Source organism: Micromys minutus (assembly GCF_963924665.1).
Source record: "Micromys minutus genome assembly, chromosome: 28".
NCBI lineage: Eukaryota > Metazoa > Chordata > Mammalia > Rodentia > Muridae > Micromys > Micromys minutus.
Genome location: NC_137963.1, coordinates 27,360,512 through 27,381,915, shown reverse-complemented (window position 1 = coordinate 27,381,915; position 21,404 = coordinate 27,360,512).

Sequence of the window (21,404 nt, the reverse complement as noted above, 5' to 3'; positions counted from 1 at the left end):
ATTTTTGCCTTTAAATAAGTGGAATTTCTGTCTTTTTCCCCCAAAATAAAGGGAATTTTTGTATGTTTTGCCCCAAAATAAGGGTAATTTCTGACTTATTACCCTGAAATAAGTGAAATTTCTGCAATTTTGCCCCAAAATAAGGGAAATTTCTGCCTTTTTGCCCCCAAATAAGGGAAATTTTAGCATTTTTACCTCAAAATAAGGGGAATTTCTGCATTTTTGCCACAAAATATTAAGAAATTCTGCCTTTTTGACTCAAAATAAGGAAAATTTCTGCCTTTTTTCCCTGAAATAAGTGAAATTTCTGCAATTTTGCCCCAAATTAAAGGAAATTTCTGCAATTTTTCCCCATAATAAGGGAAATTTCTGGAATTTTGCCCGAAAATAAGTGGAATTTCTGAGATTTGCCCCAAAAGAAGGAGAATTTCTGTCTTTTTGCCCCAACATATAGAGAATTTCTGCCTTTTTGCCCCACAATTAAGGGAATTTCTTCAATTTTGCTCCTAAATACGGGGAATTTCTGCCTTTATGCCCGAAAATAAGGGGAATGCATACCTTTTTGCCACAAAAAAGGGAAATTTCTTCATTTTTGCTCCAAAATAAGGGGAATTTCTGCCTATTTACCTCTAAATAAGTGGAATTTTTATTTTTTTCCCCCAAAACAAAGGGAATTTTTGTCTTTTTTGCTCCAAAATAAGGAAAATTTCTGACTTATTACACTGAAATAAGTGAAATTTCTTCAATTTTGCCCAAAATAAGGAAAATTTCTGCCTTTTTGCACTGAAATATTGAAATTTCTGCAATTTTACCCCAAAATAAAGTGAATTTCTGCCTTTTTGCCCTAAAATAATGGGAATATCTGCCTCTTTGCCCCAAAATAAAGAAAATTACTGTATTTTTTACTCCAAAATTAGGTGAATTTCTGCAATTTTGCTCGTAAATATGGGGATTTTCTGCCTTTTTCGCCAAAAATAAGGGGAATTTCTGCCATTTTGCCGCGAAATAAGTGAAATTTCTGCAGTATTAAATCAAAAGAAGGGGAATTTCTGCTTTTTGCCCCAAAATTAGGGGAATTTCTGCAATTATGCTCCAAAATACGGGGAATTTCAGTTTTTTGCCTGAAAATAAGGGGAATGCATAACTTTTTGCCATAAAAAAGGGAAATTTCTTCATTTTTGCTCCAAAATAAGGGGAATTTCTGCATTTTTGCCTTTAAATAAGTGGAATTTCTGTCTTTTTCCCCCAAAATAAAGGGAATTTTTGTATGTTTTGCCCCAAAATAAGGGTAATTTCTGACTTATTACCCTGAAATAAGTGAAATTTCTGCAATTTTGCCCCAAAATAAGGGAAATTTCTGCCTTTTTGCCCCCAAATAAGGGAAATTTTAGCATTTTTACCTCAAAATAAGGGGAATTTCTGCATTTTTGCCACAAAATATTAAGAAATTCTGCCTTTTTGACTCAAAATAAGGAAAATTTCTGCCTTTTTTCCCTGAAATAAGTGAAATTTCTGCAATTTTGCCCCAAATTAAAGGAAATTTCTGCAATTTTTCCCCATAATAAGGGAAATTTCTGGAATTTTGCCCGAAAATAAGTGGAATTTCTGAGATTTGCCCCAAAAGAAGGAGAATTTCTGTCTTTTTGCCCCAACATATAGAGAATTTCTGCCTTTTTGCCCCACAATTAAGGGAATTTCTTCAATTTTGCTCCTAAATACGGGGAATTTCTGCCTTTATGCCCGAAAATAAGGGGAATGCATACCTTTTTGCCACAAAAAAGGGAAATTTCTTCATTTTTGCTCCAAAATAAGGGGAATTTCTGCCTATTTGCCTCTAAATAAGTGGAATTTTTATTTTTTTCCCCCAAAACAAAGGGAATTTTTGTCTTTTTTGCTCCAAAATAAGGAAAATTTCTGACTTATTACACTGAAATAAGTGAAATTTCTTCAATTTTGCCCAAAATAAGGAAAATTTCTGCCTTTTTGCACTGAAATATTGAAATTTCTGCAATTTTACCCCAAAATAAAGTGAATTTCTGCCTTTTTGCCCTACAATAATGGGAATATCTGCCTCTTTGCCCCAAAATAAAGAAAATTACTGTATTTTTTACTCCAAAATTAGGTGAATTTCTGCAATTTTGCTCCTAAATATGGGGATTTTCTGCCTTTTTCGCCAAAAATAAGGGGAATTTCTGCCATTTTGCCGCGAAATAAGTGAAATTTCTGCAGTATTAAATCAAAAGAAGGGGAATTTCTGCCTTTTTGCCCCAAAATTAGGGGAATTTCTGCAATTATGCTCCAAAATACGGGGAATTTCAGTTTTTTGCCTGAAAATAAGGGGAATGCATAACTTTTTGCCATAAAAAAGGGAAATTTCTTCATTTTTGCTCCAAAATAAGGGGAATTTCTGCATTTTTGCCTTTAAATAAGTGGAATTTCTGTCTTTTTCCCCCAAAATAAAGGGAATTTTTGTATGTTTTGCCCCAAAATAAGGGTAATTTCTGACTTATTACCCTGAAATAAGTGAAATTTCTGCAATTTTGCCCCCAAATAAGGGAAATTTTAGCATTTTTACCTCAAAATAAGGGGAATTTCTGCATTTTTGCCACAAAATATTAAGAAATTCTGCCTTTTTGACTCAAAATAAGGAAAATTTCTGCCTTTTTTCCCTGAAATAAGTGAAATTTCTGCAATTTTGCCCCAAATTAAAGGAAATTTCTGCAATTTTTCCTCATAATAAGGGAAATTTCTGGAATTTTGCCCGAAAATAAGTGGAATTTCTGAGTTTTGCCCCAAAAGAAGAAGAATTTCTGTCTTTTTGCCCCAACATATAGAGAATTTCTGCCTTTTTGCCCAACAATTAGGGGAATTTCTTCAATTTTGCTCCTAAATACGGGGAATTTCTGCCTTTATGCCCGAAAATAAAAGGAATGCATACCTTTTTGCCACAAAAAAGGGAAATTTCTTCATTTTTGCTCCAAAATAAGGGGAATTTCTGCCTATTTGCCTCTAAATAAGTGGAATTTTTATTTTTTTCCCCCAAAACAAAAGGAATTTCTGTCTTTTTTGCTCCAAAATAAGGAAAATTTCTGACTTATTACACTGAAAGAAGTGAAATTTCTTCAATTTTGCCCAAAATAAGGAAAATTTCTGCCTTTTTGCACTGAAATATTGAAATTTCTGCAATTTTACTCCAAAATGAGGTGAATTTCTGCCTTTTTGCCCCAAAATAAAGAAAATTACTGTATTTTTTTACCCCAAAATTAGGTGAATTTCTGCAATTTTGCTCCTAAATACGGGGATTTTCTGCCTTTTTCGCCAAAAATAAGGGGAATTTCTGCGATTTTGCCGCGAAATAAGTGAAATTTCTGCAGTATTAAATCAAAATAAGGGGAATTTCTGCCTTTTTGCCTCAAAATTAGGGGAATTTCTGCAATTATGCTCCAAAATACGGGGAATTTCTACCTTTTTCCCGAAAATAAAGGGAATGTATAACTTTTTGCCATAAAAAAGGGAAATTTCTTCATTTTTGCCCCAAAATAAGGGGATTTTCCGCATTTTTGACTCAAAATAAGTGCAATTTCTGCTTTTTCCCCAAAAATAAACGAAATTTCTGTCTTTTTGCCCCAAAATAAGGGGAATTTCTGACTTTTTGCCGTGAAAGATATGAAATTTCTTCAATTTTGCCCGAAAATAAGGGAAATTTGTGTCTTTTGCCCCAAAATAAGGGGATTTTCCGCCTTTTTGACTCAAAATAAGTGCAATTTCTGCCTTTTCCCCAAAAATAAACGAAATTTCAGTGTTTTTGCCCCAAAATAAGGGGAATTTCTGACTTTTTACCTCAAAATAAGGGGAATTTCTGCCTTTTTGCCCCAAAATAAGGGAAATTTCTGCCATTTTGCCCACAAATAAAAGAAATTTCAGCCTTTTTACCTCAAAATAAGGGAAATTTCTGCATTTTTGTAACAAAATATTAAGAATTTCTGCCTTTTTGCCCCAAAATAAGAAAAATTTCTGCCTTTTTTCCCTGAAATAAGTGAAATTTCTTCAATTTTGCCCCAAAATAAGGGAAATTTTGCAATTTTGCCCAAATGTAAAATAAATTTCTGCAATTTTGCCCCAAAATAATAGGAATTTCTGACTTTTTGCTCCTGAAAATAGGATGTTTTCTGTCTTTTTGCCCCAAAATAAGGAGAATTTCTGCCTTTTTGCCCAAAAATTATAAGAATTTCTGCAATTTTGCTTCAAAATACGGGGAATTTCTGCCTTTTAGCCCCAAAATAAAGGGAATTTCTACCTTTTGCCCCAAAATATGGAAAATTTCTGCCTTTTTGTTCCAAAATTAGGAAAATTTCTTCAATTTTGTACCATAATAAAAGAAATTTCTGCTTTTTGCCCCAAAATAAGTGTAATTTCTGACTTTTTGCCATGAAATAAATGAAATTTCTGCAATTTTGCCCGAAAATAAAGGAAATTTGTGTCTTTTTGCCCCAAAATAAAGGGAATTTCTGCCTTTGCCCCAAAATATGGGGAATTTCAGCATTTTACCTCAAAATAAGGGGAATTTCAGCCTTTTTGCACCAAAATATAGAGAATTTCTGCCTTTTTGCCCCAAAATAAAGGGAATTTCTGCATTTTTACACCAATATTAGGGGAATTTCTGCAATTTTGCTCCAAAATACGGGTCATTTCTGCCTTTTTGCCCAAAATTAAGTGGAATTTCTGCTTTTTTGTCCCGAAATGAGTGAAATTTCTTCAATTTTAGCCAAAAATTAGGGATTTCATCTTTTTGCCCCCCCAAAAAGGGGAATTTCTGCCATTTTGCCCTTAAATATTTGAAATTTCTGCAATTTTACCCCAAAATAAGGGGAATTTTTGCCTTTTTGCCCCAAAATAAGGGGAATTTCAGCGTTATTACCTTAAAATAAAAGAAATTTCTGCCTTTTTGACACAAAATATAAAGAATTTCTGCCTTTTTGCCCCAAAATGAGGAAAATTTCTGCAATTTTGCCCCAAAATAAGGGGAATTTCTCCCTTTTTGCCCCAAAATAAAGGAAATTTCAGCCTTTTTACCAGAAAATAAGTAAAATTTCTGCAATTTTGCCCCAAATTAAAAGAAATTTCTGCAATTTTTCCCCATAATAAGGGAAATTTCTGGAATTTTGCCCGAAAATAAGTGGAATTTCTGAGTTTTGCCCCAAAAGAAGGAGAATTTCTGTCTTTTTGCCCCAAAATATAGAGAATTTCTGCCTTTTTGCACCACAATTAAGGGAATTTCTTCAATTTTGCTCCTAAATACGGGGAATTTCTGCCTTTATGCCCGAAAATAAGGGGAATGCATACCTTTTTGCCACAAAAAAGGGAAATTTCTTCATTTTTGCTCCAAAATAAGGGGAATTTCTGCCTATTTGCCTCTAAATAAGTGGAATTTCTATTTTTTCCCCCAAAACAAAGGGAATTTCTGTCTTTTTTGCTCCAAAATAAGGAAAATTTCTGACTTATTACACTGAAATAAGTGAAATTTCTTCAATTTTGCCCAAAATAAGGAAAATTTCTGCCTTTTTGCACTGAAATATTGAAATTTCTGCAATTTTACCCCAAAATAAGGTGAATTTCTGCCTTTTTGCCCTAAAATAATGGGAATATCTGCCTCTTTGCCCCAAAATAAAGAAATTTACTGTATTTTTTACTCCAAAATTAGGTGAATTTCTGCAATTTTGCTCCTAAATACGGGGATTTTCTGCCTTTTTCGCCAAAAATAAGGGGAATTTCTGCCATTTTGCCGCGAAATAAGTGAAATTTCTGCAGTATTAAATCAAAAGAAGGGGAATTTCTGCCTTTTTGCCTCAAAATTAGGGGAATTTCTGCAATTATGCTCCAAAATACGGGGAATTTCTACCTTTTGCCCGAAAATAAAGGGAATGTATAACTTTTTGCCATAAAAAAGGGAAATTTCTTCATTTTTGCCCCAAAATAAGGGGATTTTCCGCATTTTTGACTCAAAATAAGTGCAATTTCTGCTTTTTCCCCAAAAATAAATGAAATTTCTGTCTTTTTGCCCCAAAATAAGGGGAATTTCTGACTTTTTGCCGTGAAATAAATGAAATTTCTTCAATTTTGCCTGAAAATAAGGGAAATTTGTGTCTTTTTGCCCCAAAATAAGGGGATTTTCCGCCTTTTTGACTCAAAATAAGTGCAATTTCTGCCTTTTCCCCAAAAATAAACGAAATTTCAGTGTTTTTGCCCCAAAATAAGGGGAATTTCTGACTTTTTACCTAGAAATAAAGGGAATTTCTGCATTTTTGCCCCAAAATATGAAGAATTTCTGCCTTTTTGCCCCTAAATAAGAAAAATTTCTGCAATTTTGTACCAAAATAAAAGAAATTTCGGCCTTTTTGCCCCAAAATAAGAAAATTTCAGCTTTTTTTCTGAAATAAGTGAAATTTCTGCAATTTTGCCCCAAAATAAGTGAAATTTCTGAGTTTTTCCCCAAAATAAGTATTTCTGTTTTTTTGCCCCAACATATAGGGAATTTCTGCCTTTTTGCCCCACAATTGGGGGAATTTCTGCAATTTTGCTCCAAAATACGGGGAATTTCTGCCTTTTGTCCGAAAATAAGAAGAATGCATACCTTTTTGCCATAAAAAAGGAAATTTCTTCATTTTTGCTCCAAAATAAGGGGAATTTCTGCTTTTTTGCCTCTAAATAAGTGGAATTTCTGTCTTTTTCCCCCAAAACAAAGGGAATTTCTGACTTTTTTGCCGCAAAATAAGGAAAATTTCTGACTTATTACCCTGAAATAAGTGAAATTTCTGCAATTTTGCCCCAAAATAAGTGAAATTTCTGCCTTTTTGCCCCCAAATAAGGGGAAATTCAGCATTTTTACTTCAAAATAAGGGGAATTTCTGAATTTTTGCCCCAAAATATGGGAAATTTCTGCATTTTTGCCCCAAAATAATAAAATTTCTGCTTTTTTTCTTGAAATAATTGAAATTTCTGCAATTTTGCCCCAAAATAAGTGAAATTTCTGCAATTTTGCCCCAAAATAAGGGAAATTTCTGAAATTTTGCCCCAAAATAAGTGGAATTTCTGAGTTCTGCCCCAAAATATGGAGAATTTCTTACTTTTTGCCTCAACATATAGAGAATTTCTGCCTTTTTGCCCCACAATTAGGGGAATTTCTGCATTCTTGACCCAAAATACGGGGAATCTGCCTTTATGCCCGAAAATAAGGGGAATGCATACATTTTTGCCATAAAAAAGAGAAATTTCTTCATTTTTGCTCCAAAATAAGGGGAATTTCTGCCTTTTTTTGCCTCTAAATATGTGGAATTTCTGTCTTTTTCCCTCAAAACAAAGGGAATTTCTGTCTTTTTTGCCCCAAAATAAGGAAAATTTCTGACTTATTACCCTGAAATAAGTGAAATTTCTGCAATTTTGCCTCAAAATATGGGAAATTTCTGCATTTTTGCTCCCAAATAAAGGGAATTTCAGCCTTTTTACCTCAAAATAAATGGAATTTCTGCAGTTTTGCCACAAAACATTAGGAATTTCTGCCTTTTTGCCCCAAAATAAGGAAAATTTCTGCCTTTTTTCCCTGAAATAAGTGAAATTTCTGCAATTTTGCCCCAAAATAAGTGAAATTTCTGCAATTTTGCTTCAAAATAAGAGAAATTTCTGGAATTTTGCCCCAAAATAAGTGGAATTTCTGAGTTTTGCCCCCAAATAAGGAGAATTTCTGTCTTTTTGCCCTAATATATAGGGAATTTCTGCCTTTTTGCCCTACAATTAGAGGAATTTCTTCAATTTTGCTTCAAAATACGGGTAATTTCTGCTTTTTAGCCTAAAAATAAGAAGAATGTATACCTTTTGCCACAAAAAAATGGAAATTTCTTCATTTTTGCTCAAAAATAAGGGGAATTTCAGCTTATTTGCCTCTAAATAAGTGGAATTTCTGTCTTTTTCCCCCAAAACAAAGGGAATTTTTGTCTTTTTTGCCCCAATAAGGAAAATTTCTGACTTATTAGCCTGAAATAAGTGAAATCTTTGCAATTTTGCCCCAAAATAAGGGAAATTTCTGCCTTTTGGCCCTGAAATATGTGAAATTTCTGCAATTTTACCCCAAAATAAGGTGAATTTCTGCCTTTTTGCCCCAAAATAATGGGAATTTTTGACTTTTTGCCCCAAAATAAGAGAAATTTTTGCTTTTTTTCTCTGAAATAAGTGAAATTTCTGCAATTTTGCCCTAAAATAAGGGAAATTTCTGCAATTTTTCCCCATAATAAGGGATATTTCTGCAATTTTTCCCCATAATAAGGGGAATTTCTGTTTTTTGCCCCAAAATAAGAGAAATTTCTGCAATTTTGCCCTATAATAAGGGGAATTTCTGCCTTTTGCCCCAAAATAAGAAGAATTTCTGCCTTTTTGCCCCAAAATAAAGAAAATTACTGTATTTTTTACCCCAAAATTAGGTGAATTTCTGCAATTTTGCTCCAAAATACGGGAATTTTCTGCCTTTTTCGCTGAAAATAAGGGGAATTTCTGCCATTTTGCCGCGAAATAATTGAAATTTTTGCAGTTTTACCCCAAAATAAGGGGAATTTCTGCCTTTTGCCCCAAAAATACAGGAATTTCTGCAATTTTGCTCCAAAATACGGGAAATTTCTGCTTTTTTGCCCGAAAATAAAGGGAATGTATACCTTTTTGCCATAAAAAAGGGAAATTTCTTCATATTTGCCCCAAAATAAGGGGATTTTTTGCCTCTTTGACTCAAAATAAGTGCAATTTCTGCCTTTTCCCCAGAAAATAAAGAAAATTTCTGTCTTTTTGCCCCAAAATAAGGGGAATTTCTGACTTTTTGCCCGAAAATAAGGAGAATTTCAGCCTTTTTACCTCAAAATAAGGGGAATTTCTGCGTTTTTGCCCTAAAATATGGAGAATTTCTGCCTTTTTTGCCCGAAAATAAGGGGAATGCATAACTTATTGCCATTAAAAAAGGATATTTCTTCATTTTTGCTCCAAAATATGGGGAATTTCTACCTTTTTGCCTCTAAATAAGTGGAATTTCTGTTTTTTCCCCCAAAACAAAGGGAATTTCTGTCTTTTTTGCCCCAACATAATGAAAATTTCTGACTTATTACCCTGAAATAAGTGAAATTTCTGCAATTTTGCCCCAAAATAAGGGAAATTTCTGCCTTTTTGCCCTGAAATATGTGAAATTTCTGCAATTTTACCACAAAATAAGGTGAATTTCTGCCTTTTTGCCCCAAAATAATGGAAATTTTTGCATTTTTGCCCCAAAAAAAAATTTTTTACTTTTTTCACTGAAATAAGTGAAATTTCTGCAATTTGGCCCTAAAATAAGGGAAATTTCTGCAATTTTAACCCATAATAAGGGATATTTCTGCAATTTTTCCCCATATAAGGGGAATTTCTGTTTTCTACTCCCAAAAATGGGAAATATCTGCAATTTTGCCCTAAAATAAGGGGAATTTCTACCTTTTGCCCCAAAATAAGGTGAATTTCTGCCTTTTTGCCCCAAATAATGGGAATTTTTGCCTTTTTGCCCCAAAATAAAGAAAATTACTGTATTTTTTTAACCTAAAATTAGGTTAATTTCTGCAATTTTGCTCCAAAATACAGGGATTTTCTGCCTTTTTCGCCGACAATAAGGGGAATTTCTGCCATTTTGCCGCAAAATAAGTGAAAATTCTGCAGTTTTACACCAAAATAAGGGGATTTTCTGCATTTTTGCCCCAAAATTAGGGGCATTTCTGCAATTATGCTCCAAAATACGGGGAATTTCTGCTTTTTTGCCCGAAAATAAAGGGAATGTATACCTTTTTGCCATAAAAATGGAAATTTCTTCATTTTTGCCCCAAAATAAGGGGATTTTCCGCCTTTTTGACTCAAAATAAGTGCAATTTCGCCTTTTCTCCAAAAATAAATAAAATTTCTGTCTTTTTGCCCCAAAATAAGGGGAATTTCAGACTTTTTTCCTGAAAATAAGAAAAATTTCAGCCTTTTTACCTCAAAATAAGGGGAATTTCTGCATTTTTGCCACAAAATATTAAGAATTTCTGCCTTTTTGCCACAAAATAAGGGGAATTTCTGCCTTTTTTTTCTGACATAAGTGAAATTTCTGCAATTTTGCCCCAAATTAAAGGAAATTTCTGCAATTTTTCCCCATAATAAGGGAAATTTCTGGAATTTTGCCCCAAAATAAGTGGAATTTCTGAGTTTTGCCCCAAAAGAAGGAGAATTTCTGTCTTTTTGCCCCAACATATAGAGAATTTCTGCCTTTTTGCCCCACAATTAAGGGAATTTCTGCAATTTTGCTCCTAAATACGGGGAATTTCTGCCTTTATGCCCGAAAATAAGAGGAATGCATACCTTTTTGCCACAAAAAAGGGAAATTTCTTCATTTTTGCTCCAAAATAAAGGGAATTTCTGCCTTTTTGCCTCTAAATAAGTGGAATTTTTATTTTTTCCCCCAAAACAAAGGGAATTTCTGTCTTTTTTGCTCCAAAATAAGGAAAATTTCTGACTTATTACACTGAAATAAGTAAAATATCTTCAATTTTGCCCAAAATAAGGAAAATTTCTGCCTTTTTGCACTGAAATATTGAAATTTCTGCAATTTTACCCCAAAATAAGGTGAATTTCTGCCTTTTTGCCCTAAAATAATGGGGATTTCTGCCTTTTTGTTCCAAAATAAAGAAAATTACTGTATTTTTACCCCAAAATTAGGTGAATTTCTGCAATTTTGCTCCTAAATATGGGGATTTTCTGCCTTTTTCGCCAAAAATAAGGGGAATTTCTGCCATTTTGCCGCGAAATAAGTGAAATTTCTGCAGTATTAAATCAAAATAAGGGGAATTTCTGCCTTTTTGCCTCAAAATTAGGGGAATTTCTGCAATTATGCTCCAAAATACGGGGAATTTCTACATTTTTGCCCGAAAATAAAGGGAATGTATAACTTTTTGCCATAAAAAAGGGAAATTTCTTCATTTTTGCCCCAAAATAAGGGGATTTTCCGCATTTTTGACTCAAAATAAGTGCAATTTCTGCTTTTTCCCCAAAAATAAACGAAATTTCTGTCTTTTGCCCCAAAATAAGGGGAATTTCTGACTTTTTGCCGTGAAATAAATGAAATTTCTTCAATTTTGCCCGAAAATAAGGGAAATTTGTGTCTTTTTGCCCCAAAATAAGGGGATTTTCCGCCTTTTTGACTCAAAATAAGTGCAATTTCTGCCTTTTCCCCAAAAATAAACGAAATTTCAGTGTTTTTGCCCCAAAATAAGGGGAATTTCTGACTTTTTACCTCAAAATAAGGGGAATTTCTGCCTTTTTGCCCCAAAATAAGGGAAATTTCTGCCATTTTGCCCACAAATAAAAAAAATTTCAGCCTTTTTACCTCAAAATAAAAGAAATTTCTGCATTTCTGTAACAAAATATTAAGAATTTCTGCCTTTTTGCCCCAAAATAAGAAAAATTTCTGCCTTTTTTCCCTGAAATAAGTGAAATTTCTTCAATTTTGCCCCAAAATAAGGGAAATTTTGCAATTTTGCCCAAATGTAAAGTAAATTTCTGCAATTTTGCCCCAAAATAATAGGAATTTCTGACTTTTTGCTCCTGAAAAAAGGATGTTTTCTGTCTTTTTGCCCCAAAATAAGGAGAATTTCTGCATTTTTGCCCGAAAATTATGAGAATTTCTGCAATTTTGCTTCAAAATACGGGGAATTTCGGCCTTTTACCCCCAAAATAAAGGGAATTTCTACCTTTTGCCCCAAAATATGGGGAATTTCTACCTTTTTGTTCCAAAATTAGGAAAATTTCTTCAATTTTGTACTATAATAAAAGAAATTTCTGCTTTTTGCCCCAAAATAAGTGTAATTTCTGACTTTTTGCCATGAAATAAATGAAATTTCTGCAATTTTGCCCGAAAATAAGGGAAATTTGTGTCTTTTTGCCCCAAAATAAAGGGAATTTCTGCTTTGCCCCAAAATATGGGGAATTTCAGCATTTTACCACAAAATAAGGGGAATTTCAGCCTTTTTGCACCAAAATATGGAGAATTTCTGCCTTTTTGCCCCAAAATAAAGGGAATTTCTGCATTTTTGCACCAATATTAGGGGAATTTCTGCAATTTTGCTCCAAAATACGGGTCATTTCTGCCTTTTTGCCCAAAATTAAGTGGAATTTCTGCTTTTTTGTCCCGAAATGAGTGAAATTTCTTCAATTTTAGCCAAAAATTAGGGATTTCATCTTTTTGCCCCCCCAAAAAAGGGGAATTTCTGCCATATTGCCCTTAAATATTTGAAATTTCTGCAATTTTACCGCAAAATAAGGAGAATTTTTGCCTTTTTGCCCCAAAATAAGGGGAATTTCAGCGTTATTACCTCAAAATAAGGGAAATTTCTGCCTTTTTGACAAAAAATATAAAGAATTTCTGCCTTTTTGCCCCAAAATAAGGAAAATTTCTGCAATTTTGCCCCAAAATAAGAGGAATTTCTCCTTTTTTGCCCCAAAATAAAGGAAATTTCAGCCTTTTACCAGAAAATAAGTGAAATTTCTGCACTTTTGCCCCAAATAAGAGAAATTTCTGCAATTTTGCTCTATAATAAGGGGAATTTCTGCCTTTTGCCCCAAAATAAGAAGAATTTCTGCCTTTTTGCCCCAAAATAAAGAAAATTACTGTATTTTTTACCCCAAAATTAGGTGAATTTCTGCAATTTTGCTCCAAAATACGGGACTTTTCTGCCTTTTTCGCTGAAAATAAGGGGAATTTCTGCCATTTTGCCGCGAAATAATTGAAATTTTTGCAGTTTTACCCCAAAATAAGGGGAATTTCTGCCTTTTGCCCCAAAAATACAGGAATTTCTGCAATTTTGCTCCAAAATACGGGAAATTTCTGCTTTTTTGCCTGAAAATAAAGGGAATGTATACCTTTTTGCCATAAAAAAGGGAAATTTCTTCATATTTGCCCCAAAATAAGGGGATTTTTTGCCTCTTTGACTCAAAATAAGTGCAATTTCTGCCTTTTCCCCAGAAAATAAAGAAAATTTCTGTCTTTTTGCCCCAAAATAAGGGGAATTTTTGACTTTTTGCCCGAAAATAAGGAGAATTTCAGCCTTTTTACCTCAAAATAAGGGGAATTTCTGCGTTTTTGCCCTAAAATATGGAGAATTTCTGCCTTTTTTGCCCGAAAATAAGGGGAATGCATAACTTATTGCCATTAAAAAAGGATATTTCTTCATTTTTGCTCCAAAATATGGGGAATTTCTACCTTTTAGCCTCTAAATAAGTGGAATTTCTGTTTTTTCCCCCAAAACAAAGGGAATTTCTGTCTTTTTTGCCCCAACATAATGAAAATTTCTGACTTATTACCCTGAAATAAGTGAAATTTCTGCAATTTTGCCCCAAAATAAGGGAATTTCTGCCTTTTTGCCCTGAAATATGTGAAATTTCTGCAATTTTACCACAAAAGAAGGTGAATTTCTGCCTTTTTGCCCCAAAATAATGGAAATTTTTGCATTTTTGCCCCAAAAAAAAAATTTTTACTTTTTTTCACTGAAATAAGTGAAATTTCTGCAATTTGGCCCTAAAATAAGGGAAATTTCTGCAATTTTAACCCATAATAAGGGATATTTCTGCAATTTTTCCCCATATAAGGGGAATTTCTGTTTTCTACTCCCAAAAATGGGAAATATCTGCAATTTTGCCCTAAAATAAGGGGAATTTCTACCTTTTGCCCAAAATAAGGTGAATTTCTGCCTTTTTGCCCCAAATAATGGGAATTTTTGCCTTTTTGCCCCAAAATAAAGAAAATTACTGTATTTTTTTACCCTAAAATTAGGTTAATTTCTGCAATTTTGCTCCAAAATACAGGGATTTTCTGCCTTTTTCGCCGACAATAAGGGGAATTTCTGCCATTTTGCCGCAAAATAAGTGAAAATTCTGCAGTTTTACACCAAAATAAGGGGATTTTCTGCATTTTTGCCCCAAAATTAGGGGCATTTCTGCAATTATGCTCCAAAATACGGGGAATTTCTGCTTTTTTGCCCGAAAATAAAGGGAATGTATACCTTTTTGCCATAAAAATGGAAATTTCTTCATTTTTGCCCCAAAATAAGGGGATTTTCCGCCTTTTTGACTCAAAATAAGTGCAATTTCGCCTTTTCTCCAAAAATAAATAAAATTTCTCTCTTTTTGCCCCAAAATAAGGGGAATTTCAGACTTTTTTCCTGAAAATAAGAAAAATTTCAGCCTTTTTACCTCAAAATAAGGGGAATTTCTGCATTTTTGCCACAAAATATTAGGAATTTCTGCCTTTTTGCCACAAAATAAGGGGAATTTCTGCCTTTTTTTTTCTGACATAAGTGAAATTTCTGCAATTTTGCCCCAAATTAAAGGAAATTTCTGCAATTTTTCCCCATAATAAGGGAAATTTCTGGAATTTTGCCCCAAAATAAGTGGAATTTCTGAGTTTTGCCCCAAAAGAAGGAGAATTTCTGTCTTTTTGCCCCAACATATAGAGAATTTCTGCCTTTTTGCCCCACAATTAGGGAAATTTCTGCAATTTTGCTCCTAAATACGGGGAATTTCTGCCTTTATGCCCGAAAATAAGAGGAATGCATACCTTTTTGCCACAAAAAAAGGGAAATTTCTTCATTTTTGCTCCAAAATAAAGGGAATTTCTGCCTTTTTGCCTCTAAATAAGTGGAATTTTTATTTTTTTCCCCCAAAACAAAGGGAATTTCTGTCTTTTTTGCTCCAAAATAAGGAAAATTTCTGACTTATTACACTGAAATAAGTAAAATTTCTTCAATTTTGCCCAAAATAAGGAAAATTTCTGCCTTTTTGCACTGAAATATTGAAATTTCTGCAATTTTACCCCAAAATAAGGTGAATTTCTGCCTTTTTGCCCTAAAATAATGGGGATTTCTGCCTTTTTGTTCCAAAATAAAGAAAATTACTGTATTTTTTACCCCAAAATTAGGTGAATTTCTGCAATTTTGCTCCTAAATATGGGGATTTTCTGCCTTTTTCGCCAAAAATAAGGGGAATTTCTGCCATTTTGCCGGGAAATAAGTGAAATTTCTGCAGTATTAAATCAAAATAAGGGGAATTTCTGCCTTTTTGCCTCAAAATTAGGGGAACTTCTGCAATTATGCTCCAAAATACGGGGAATTTCTACCTTTTTGCCCGAAAATAAAGGGAATGTATAACTTTTTGCCATAAAAAAGGGAAATTTCTTCATTTTTGCCCCAAAATAAGAAGATTTTCCGCATTTTTGACTCAAAATAAGTGCAATTTCTGCTTTTTCCCCAAAAATAAACGAAATTTCTGTCTTTTTGCCCCAAAATAAGGGGAATTTCTGACTTTTTGCCGTGAAATAAATGAAATTTCTTCAATTTTGCCCGAAAATAAGGGAAATTTGTGTCTTTTTGCCCCAAAATAAGGGGATTTTCCGCCTTTTTGACTCAAAATAAGTGCAATTTCTGCCTTTTCCCCAAAAATAAACGAAATTTCAGTGTTTTTGCCCCAAAATAAGGGGAATTTCTGACTTTTTACCTAGAAATAAAGGGAATTTCTGCATTTTTGCCCCAAAATATGAGGAATTTCTGCCTTTTTGCCCCTAAATAAGAAAAATTTCTGCAATTTTGTACCAAAATAAAAGAAATTTCGGCCTTTTTGCCCCAAAATAAGAAAATTTCAGCTTTTTTTCTGAAATTAGTGAAATTTCTGCAATTTTGCCCCAAAATAAGTGAAATTTCTGAGTTTTCCCCCAAAATAAGAATTTCTGTTTTTTTGCCCCAACATATAGGGAATTTCTGCCTTTTTGCCCCACAATTGGGGGAATTTCTGCAATTTTGCTCCAAAATACGGGGAATTTCTGCCTTTTTGTCCGAAAATAAGAAGAATGCATACCTTTTTGCCATAAAAAAGGAAATTTCTTCATTTTTGCTCCAAAATAAGGGGAATTTCTGCTTTTTTGCCTCTAAATAAGTGGAATTTCTGTCTTTTTCCCCCAAAACAAAGGGAATTTCTGACTTTTTTGCCGCAAAATAAGGAAAATTTCTGACTGATTACCCTGAAATAAGTGAAATTTCTGCAATTTTGCCCCAAAATAAGTGAAATTTCTGCCTTTTTGCCCCCAAATAAGGGGAAATTCAGCATTTTTACTTCAAAATAAGGGGAATTTCTGAATTTTTGCCCCAAAATATGGGAAATTTCTGCATTTTTGCCCCAAAATAATAAAATTTCTGCTTTTTTTCTCTGAAATAATTGAAATTTCTGCAATTTTGCCCCAAAAAAATGAAATTTCTGCAATTTTGCCCCAAAATAAGGAAAATTTCTGAAATTTTGCCCCAAAAGAAGTGGAATTTCTGAGTTCTGCCCCAAAATATGGAGAATTTCTGACTTTTTGCCCCAACATATAGAGAATTTCTGCCTTTTTGCCCCACAATTAGGGGAATTTCTGCATTCTTGACCCAAAATACGGGGAATTTCTGCCTTTATGCCCGAAAATAAGGGGAATGCATACCTTTTTGCCATACAAAAGAGAAATTTCTTCATTTTTGCTCCAAAATAAGGGGAATTTCTGCCTTTTTGCCTCTAAATATGTGGAATTTCTGTCTTTTTCCCTCAAAACAAAGGGAATTTCTGTCTTTTTTGCCCCAAAATAAGGAAAATTTCTGACTTATTACCCTGAAATAAGTGAAATTTCTGCAATTTTGCCTCAAAATATGGGAAATTTCTGCATTTTTGCTCCCAAATAAAGGGAATTTCAGCCTTTTTACCTCAAAATAAATGGAATTTCTGCAGTTTTGCCACAAAACATTAGGAATTTCTGCCTTTTTGCCCCAAAATAAGGAAAATTTCTGCCTTTTTTCCCTGAAATAAGTGAAATTTTTGCAATTTTGCCCCAAAATAAGTGAAATTTCTGCAATTTTGCTTCAAAATAAGAGAAATTTCTGGAATTTTGCCCCAAAATAAGTGGAATTTCTGAGTTTTGCCCCCAAATAAGGAGAATTTCTGTCTTTTTGCCCTAATATATAGGGAATTTCTGCCTTTTTGCCCTACAATTAGAGGAATTTCTTCAATTTTGCTTCAAAATACGGGTAATTTCTGCTTTTTAGCCTAAAAATAAGAAGAATGTATACCTTTTGCCACAAAAAAAATGGAAATTTCTTTATTTTTGCTCAAAAATAAGGGGAATTTCAGCTTATTTGCCTCTAAATAAGTGGAATTTCTGTCTTTTTCCCCCAAAACAAAGGGAATTTCTGTCTTTTTTGCCCCAATAAGGAAAATTTCTGACTTATTAGCCTGAAATAAGTGAAATCTTTGCAATTTTGCCCCAAAATAAGGGAAATTTCTGCCTTTTGGCCCTGAAATATGTGAAATTTCTGCAATTTTACCCCAAAATAAGGTGAATTTCTGCCTTTTTGCCCCAAAATAATGGGAATTTTTGCCTTTTTGCCCCAAAATAAGAGAAATTTTTGCTTTTTTTCTCTGAAATAAGAGAAATTTCTGCAATTTTGCCCTAAAATAAGGGAAATTTCTGCAATTTTTCCCCATAATAAGGGATATTTCTGCAATTTTTCCCCATAATAAGGGGAATTTCTGTTTTTTGCCCCAAAATAAGAGAAATTTCTGCAATTTTGCCCTATAATAAGGGGAATTTCTGCCTTTTGCCCCAAAATAAGAAGAATTTCTGCCTTTTTGCCCCAAAATAAAGAAAATTACTGTATTTTTTACCCCAAAATTAGGTGAATTTCTGCAATTTTGCTCCAAAATACGGGAATTTTCTGCCTTTTTCGCTGAAAATAAGGGGAATTTCTGCCATTTTGCCGCGAAATAATTGAAATTTTTGCAGTTTTACCCCAAAATAAGGGGAATTTCTGCCTTTTGCCCCAAAAATACAGGAATTTCTGCAATTTTGCTCCAAAATACGGGAAATTTCTGCTTTTTTGCCCGAAAATAAAGGGAATGTATACCTTTTTGCCATAAAAAAGGGAAATTTCTTCATATTTGCCCCAAAATAAGGGGATTTTTTGCCTCTTTGACTCAAAATAAGTGCAATTTCTGCCTTTTCCCCAGAAAATAAAGAAAATTTCTGTCTTTTTGCCCCAAAATAAGGGGAATTTTTGACTTTTTGCCCGAAAATAAGGAGAATTTCAGCCTTTTTACCTCAAAATAAGGGGAATTTCTGCGTTTTTGCCCTAAAATATGGAGAATTTCTTCCTTTTTTGCCCGAAAATAAGGGGAATGCATAACTTATTGCCATTAAAAAAGGATATTTCTTCATTTTTGCTCCAAAATATGGGGAATTTCTACCTTTTTGCCTCTAAATAAGTGGAATTTCTGTTTTTTCCCCCAAAACAATGGGAATTTCTGTCTTTTTTGCCCCAACATAATGAAAATTTCTGACTTATTACCCTGAAATAAGTGAAATTTCTGCAATTTTGCCCCAAAATAAGGGAAATTTCTGCCTTTTTGCCCTGAAATATGTGAAATTTCTGCAATTTTACCACAAAATAAGGTGAATTTCTGCCTTTTTGCCCCAAAATAATGGAAATTTTTGCATTTTTGCCCCAAAAAAAAATTTTTTACTTTTTTTACTGAAATAAGTGAAATTTCTGCAATTTGGCCCTAAAATAAGGGAAATTTCTGCAATTTTGCCCCAAAATAAGGGAAATTTCTGCCTTTTTGCTCTGAAATATGTGAAATTTCTGCAATTTTACCACAAAATAAGGTGAATTTCTGCCTTTTTGCCCCAAAATAATGGAAATTTTTGCATTTTTGCCCCCCCAAAAAAAATTTTTACTTTTTTTCACTGAAATAAGTGAAATTTCTGCAATTTGGCCCTAAAATAAGGGAAATTTCTGCAATTTTAACCCATAATAAGGGATATTTCTGCAATTTATCCCCATATAAGGGGAATTTCTGTTTTCTACTCCCAAAAATGGGAAATATCTGCAATTTTGCCCTAAAATAAGGGGAATTTCTACCTTTTGCCCCAAAATAAGGTGAATTTCTGCCTTTTTGCCCCAAATAATGGGAATTTTTGCCTTTTTGCCCCAAAATAAAGAAAATTACTGTATTTTTTTACCCTAAAATTAGGTTAATTTCTGCAATTTTGCTCCAAAATACAGGGATTTTCTGCCTTTTTCGCCGACAATAAGGGGAATTTCTGCCATTTTGCCGCAAAATAAGTGAAAATTCTGCAGTTTTACACCAAAATAAGGGGATTTTCTGCATTTTTGCCCCAAAATTAGGGGCATTTCTGCAATTATGCTCCAAAATACGGGGAATTTCTGCTTTTTTGCCCGAAAATAAAGGGAATGTATACCTTTTTGCCATAAAAATGGAAATTTCTTCATTTTTGCCCCAAAATAAGGGGATTTTCCGCCTTTTTGACTCAAAATAAGTGCAATTTCGCCTTTTCTCCAAAAATAAATAAAATTTCTGTCTTTTTGCCCCAAAATAAGGGGAATTTCAGACTTTTTTCCTGAAAATAAGAAAAATTTCAGCCTTTTTACCTCAAAATAAGGGGAATTTCTGCATTTTTGCCACAAAATATTAGGAATTTCTGCCTTTTTGCCACAAAATAAGGGGAATTTCTGCCTTTTTTTTTTCTGACATAAGTGAAATTTCTGCAATTTTGCCCCAAATTAAAGGAAATTTCTGCAATTTTTCCTCATAATAAGGGAAATTTCTGGAATTTTGTCCCAAAATAAGTGGAATTTCTGAGTTTTGCCCCAAAAGAAGGAGAATTTCTGTCTTTTTGCCCCAACATATAGAGAATTTCTGCCTTTTTGCCCCACAATTAGGGAAATTTCTGCAATTTTGCTCCTAAATACGGGGAATTTCTGCCTTTATGCCCGAAAATAAGAGGAATGCATACCTTTTTGCCACAAAAAAAGGGAAATTTCTTCATTTTTGCTCCAAAATAAAGGGAATTTCTGCCTTTTTGCCTCTAAATAAGTGGAATTTTTATTTTTTTCCCCCAAAACAAAGGGAATTTCTGTCTTTTTTGCTCCAAAATAAGGAAAATTTCTGACTTATTACACTGAAATAAGTAAAATTTCTTCAATTTTGCCCAAAATAAGGAAAATTTCTGCCTTTTTGCACTGAAATATTGAAATTTCTGCAATTTTACCCCAAAATAAGGTGAATTTCTGCCTTTTTGCCCTAAAATAATGGGGATTTCTGCCTTTTTGTTCCAAAATAAAGAAAATTACTGTATTTTTTACCCCAAAATTAGGTGAATTTCTGCAATTTTGCTCCTAAATATGGGGATTTTCTGCCTTTTTCGCCAAAAATAAGGGGAATTTCTGCCATTTTGCCGGGAAATAAGTGAAATTTCTGCAGTATTAAATCAAAATAAGGGGAATTTCTGCCTTTTTGCCTCAAAATTAGGGGAACTTCTGCAATTATGCTCCAAAATACGGGGAATTTCTACCTTTTTGCCCGAAAATAAAGGGAATGTATAACTTTTTGCCATAAAAAAGGGAAATTTCTTCATTTTTGCCCCAAAATAAGAAGATTTTCCGCATTTTTGACTCAAAATAAGTGCAATTTCTGCTTTTTCCCCAAAAATAAACGAAATTTCTGTCTTTTTGCCCCAAAATAAGGGGAATTTCTGACTTTTTGCCGTGAAATAAATGAAATTTCTTCAATTTTGCCCGAAAATAAGGGAAATTTGTGTCTTTTTGCCCCAAAATAAGGGGATTTTCCGCCTTTTTGACTCAAAATAAGTGCAATTTCTGCCTTTTCCCCAAAAATAAACGAAATTTCAGTGTTTTTGCCCCAAAATAAGGGGAATTTCTGACTTTTTACCTAGAAATAAAGGGAATTTCTGCATTTTTGCCCCAAAATATGAGGAATTTCTGCCTTTTTGCCCCTAAATAAGAAAAATTTCTGCAATTTTGTACCAAAATAAAAGAAATTTCGGCCTTTTTGCCCCAAAATAAGAAAATTTCAGCTTTTTTTCTGAAATTAGTGAAATTTCTGCAATTTTGCCCCAAAATAAGTGAAATTTCTGAGTTTTCCCCCAAAATAAGAATTTCTGTTTTTTTGCCCCAACATATAGGGAATTTCTGCCTTTTTGCCCCACAATTGGGGGAATTTCTGCAATTTTGCTCCAAAATACGGGGAATTTCTGCCTTTTTGTCCGAAAATAAGAAGAATGCATACCTTTTTGCCATAAAAAAGGAAATTTCTTCATTTTTGCTCCAAAATAAGGGGAATTTCTGCTTTTTTGCCTCTAAATAAGTGGAATTTCTGTCTTTTTCCCCCAAAACAAAGGGAATTTCTGACTTTTTTGCCGCAAAATAAGAAAAATTTCTGACTGATTACCCTGAAATAAGTGAAATTTCTGCAATTTTGCCCCAAAA